Genomic DNA, 5000 nt, shown 5'->3' with positions numbered 1-5000 from the left:
AATGTTGTCCCAAAAGAAGTGGGGAAATTGTCAAAGTACAAAGACCTCGAAAGTGGAGTATTCAAGATGTGGAGCTAACTGAGTCTCCGTCGATTACGACGACGAGGATTCCAGTTGATCTGATCAACGGAACAGCTTGCTCGTGAAATTAATGTGCAAGTGGTTGAGCACTCCACAGGCACGTGTACCCTTAACGTGGTTCTCGGGGAGATTCAGAGTGACAGTGAATGCGATGAAGCTGACCTCTACCCCCATTCTTTGGATTACAGGCACAACTCAGTTTTGTCATTTGAATGGACTGGAGCAACATGAAATAAAGAGCCTTGCTCTTGGACACAACGCGCCGCTAGGAATCGAAGCCACGACCTTACGATCGTCAGCCGAATATCCTAACCACAAAGCCACGCGCCTTCACTAGCAGCAGTAACAGCAATAACAGCTCGAAATCGTTTGATTATAGGTCTATTCGATCAGGAGAGCCACCTGGGGTTAAACAACAAACAGAACAGCGTTTTAGTTGATGTAGATATGATGTAATGAAATTATGCAAAAGACCAGCATACCATTTGGTTGAGCACAACAACAACAACATAAATAGCAGCAACAACACCCACAATGACAACAACAGGTAGCAGCAACAACAACAAAGATAGGTAACAGGATGTTTAAGATGAGGAAAACGAATGTATTTGTTGCTGTTGTTGTTTCATGGCAGACATTGCACAATACATACGCTCGCAAATGGAAGAGGGAGAGACTTAAACATGGCGGATGTGTAATCCCTCGTTGAAAGATTTGGATTTAACCAGTCAGTTTTCATATTTGAATATTTATGTTCTTTATAATGCAATGAGGTATAAAACAAGAATATTAACCACAACCAAAATGGCCGACATTATGTGCGCATAGTGTTCCAAAACTAAACACGTAATACGCATACACAAATAAATACATACAGGCATATATATACATGTGTTAGTGTATATATGTCTATATATATATATATATATATCACGTCACGTCATCACATGACCGACCATTTTATCAGATGTAGTTACACATCGCTGGTCACAATGCTTCGCATTGTTTTAGCCTTCGAATGACGCCACCCCGCTGGCTAAGCGAGCAGGCCAATATATATATATACATACATACACACATATATTCAAACACATTTACGCACACATATATATATTTATATATATATACATAGACGCATATATATGTACATGTATGTGTATGAGTGTGAGTATAGATATATACATACACGCACGTGTATATGTATAAGTGTATATATATATATATATATATATAATTTATATCGCGTACTCCTCAGCATATCGTGGGTTTCTGCGGCCGATAGGTATTTATATTTTTTTAGATTTTAATTATTTCTGTGGTACAATAACTATTTTCATGCCTAAAAATTAATTAATTAATTTATAAAAATAGAGTACAGAACTGCTCTGTATAACATTAATTAAAATATATTGGGTTGTCCGGAAAGTTCGTGCCGATTTATAGCAGCTTACCTTTCGACATATTTTAGAATATGGTTGAGTCCATAAAATAGGATTTGACTATACCTCCATTTAGAGCACAGTTTAAGCTATCTTTTCGTGCAAGAAGGTTTATGTTCCTATAACCCGTGTTAATTTTGTAACCCTTTCAAATGGAAGATAAGAAAGTTCATTTTCGGCACTTGAAGCTTTGGGAACCAGACAAAAATTGCTGCAGCTCGGCTGGGATGTGTTACCCCACCCTCCATATTCACCAGATATTGCTCCTTCGGATTTCCACTTATTCAGGTCTCTGTAGAATAGGCTTAATGGTAAAAATTTTCAATTCCTTGGATGACGTAAAAAGATACCTTGATGAATTCTTTGCCATGAAACCACCTCAATTCAGGGAAGTGGGTATTTTCAAGTTAAAGGAAAAATGGAGACGGCGGAATTGCCATTTGGGGACGCGGCGGCGGCGGCGGCGTCCGCGCCGTCATCGTCTGCTCGTCCCACCCCGACAAGTTCGAAGAGATCGAGAGGAAAGGGATCGCTTGCATACGACCCGACTTGCCGTTCGGAGTGACGTGCTTAGTAGAGCAGCTACCACACTGCGATCTATTGAGTCTCTTCTCGCGAACGACACGATCCACTAAGAAAAAAAAAAATTAATGGCAAGTATTTATTGACCTTTTTCTTTCTTTTAAAAATCGGCACGAACTTTCCGGACGGCCCAATATTAACAGAAAATACGTAGTGTACTGTAGATTGGTAAACAAAGAATCGCATATACTGTATGGAAAACGACTCGGAAGACGAGTGCATGATGTTGTTTTGTATTTGTGTGTACAATTGTGAATTTATACCAAGCCCTACGATGTCGCCCTTCTAAGCCTTTCTTCCTTACACCGAAGAAAAGATAGCGCCAGTAGCTGCCCATCGCTTTGTTCCTCACCCGAAAAAAAAAATACAGAAGACACGGGTATCCCTAAGAATGCGGAGAGAGTTTATAAAAGCTTAAATATATAAAGATAATAATAAAAAATATACAGTACTGTTTCTATATCGCGGATTTTCACCTATCGCGGGGTATTTTTTTTTTTTGGAACGTAACACCAGCGATAGACAAGGTATTGTTGTATATTTATTTATATACATGATAAGATGTAAACAATGGACAAGTGCCATATTTACCATTTATCCAGACTTACCATTCCCACTCGTATTCGACTACCTTAATAAACACCAGATGTCGAATTATTTTAAAGCTTATTTCTCAGTCGATAACTATCAGATCATCGATCTGACTCGATCTCTCATGTTGGAAATACGTCTATATCATTTTTTAAAAATATTTATGCCATTTTTATATTTTTAATATACGTATTTGTTTCAACAGCGATTACAGATAAATTCCTCTATTTACATAATATCGAGGTCACTTTCATTCTTTTGTTATCTTGGGTTGAGAGTAAGAACAGAACGATGCGAAGTAAAGGCCAGGTAAATCACAAGAAAACAAATATATGAATTAATGTAGACTTACCTTGCATTCAATAATTTGACGTTATGACCCTATCTTCAAGAAATTAACGAATGTTGCAGATGTGCGTGTGTGTGGAGTATCCGAATATGTGTCACAAACCAACACCGGTTGTCATAACCCCGAAATATTAAATGCAAGGTATTTCTACATTAATTAATGTATTTGTTTTCTTGCGATCTGCCTGGCATTTACTTCGCATTGTTCTGGCCTTACCTACACTCTACACAATGCTTCATAGAAACTATTCCATTATAATATTTATATATGTATGTATGTATGTATGTATGTATGTATGTATGTATGTATGTATGTATGTATGTACAGTTCAAATGTACAGGGAACAAAAGACAAAGACAGATGAGGGAACAACAAGCAGGGCTATTGGTTTGACGCTCGGGAAGAAAGGGAAAGCTTTTGATGTTTCGAGCCTATGCTCTTCAACAGAAAGGAATCAGAAGAGTAAAAAAAGGAAGAGAAAAACTGTGTGGAGTTTAACGGTTGAACATGATGAAATGACCGGAAGAAAGCGGACGTATGTATGTATGTATGTATGTATGTATGTATGTATGTATGTATGTATGTATGTATGTATGTATGTATGTATGTATGTATATATGTATACGCACATACTCACACTCATACACAGACACGCATATACTTTTGCCCCGAGAGGAGGGGCTGTGATTTTGGTAAAATAGCCTCGATGTCACAGTCTCTAAAACAGTCATCCCCTCGGAAGCAACCTGCTTTCATTAAAGTTCTTCGCCCTGACTGTTCGACAGGACCCTAGCTATAAATTGCTGTTGAACCTTCAGGTATCCGTAACGTCAGTACCAGTCATATATTGGTGTCGAGATAATATCGATTATACAACCCCATCCAAATAATTTTTGCCTGTTTTTTTTGTTCTTTTATACTTTTATTTTTTATTTTTGACATGTTTTAGTCATTGAACTGCGGCCATACTGGGGCACCACCTCGATCCCTGTATTTAGTTTTCTAAAGCGTGGTACTTTATCATGACGGTGTCTTTGCCGAACAGCTAAGTTACGGCAACGAAAACAAACCAACACCGGTTGTCAAGCAGTTGTGTACAACACATGGACACACACATGAACACACACATGAACACACACACAAACACACACACACACATACACACACACACACACACATACATATACCTGGTCAATTCCACCTACCAAATTGTATCAATTTCCACCTACCAAATCCACTCACAAGACCTCCCGATATAATTAATCCTTTCTACTATAGGAACAAGGCCTGAAATTTTGGGGTGGGGAGGACACAGAGGTCGATGTAACAGAATAGTCCACTTCCCCACAGATTTCAGGCCTTGTGCCTTATGTAGAAAGGATTATTATTATTACTATTATTATTATTATTATTATTATTATTATTATTATTATTATTATTATTATTATTATTATTATTAAGATGATAAGATGCCAAAACCGTTTGCATGACAGACAAAACGGTGGTAAGCATTTTTTCCGTCTCTGAGGTTCTGAGCTCAAATCCCGCGTGTGTTTCCCCCACTAAAATATTTTCTTTATATTATATATATATATAGAGAGAGATAGAGAGATATAGATATAGATATACACACACACATATATATATATATATGTGTATAAATATATATATATATATATATATATTATATAATATATATATATATAGATATATATATATATATATATATATATATGATATATATATTGTGTGTGTGTGTGTGTGTATATAACTACGGAGATGTACTTGCCATAGCGAGTGAAGATTGATCTCGAGATCGTGTGCTGGAACGAAAACAATTGCAGTGTGGAAGGTGTTTATAAGCCATTTAACAAACACACAAAAACCGTTAGATTCACTTGAACATTTAAACTTTGTTGCGTTCTTAAATGGCTTATAAACACCTTCCACGCCTGCAA

The 5000-nt window shown here is 37.0% G+C and overlaps 1 long non-coding RNA gene across 1 annotated transcript in view; it reads right to left on the bottom strand.

The window, feature by feature from the left end:
• Positions 1–2023: 2023 nt before the first annotated feature.
• LOC118767613 overlaps positions 2024–5000 on the bottom strand; it is an 11273-nt gene continuing 8296 nt past the window's right edge. The window contains exon 3 of the long non-coding RNA XR_005003535.1: positions 2024–2151. This is a non-coding gene — a long non-coding RNA (uncharacterized LOC118767613). The remainder of the gene's footprint in view (positions 2152–5000) is intronic.

Source organism: Octopus sinensis, linkage group LG23 (assembly GCF_006345805.1).
Source record: "Octopus sinensis linkage group LG23, ASM634580v1, whole genome shotgun sequence".
NCBI lineage: Eukaryota > Metazoa > Mollusca > Cephalopoda > Octopoda > Octopodidae > Octopus > Octopus sinensis.
Note: the sequence above shows the minus strand (reverse complement) of the source record. Positions and strands in the feature narration are given on the sequence as shown.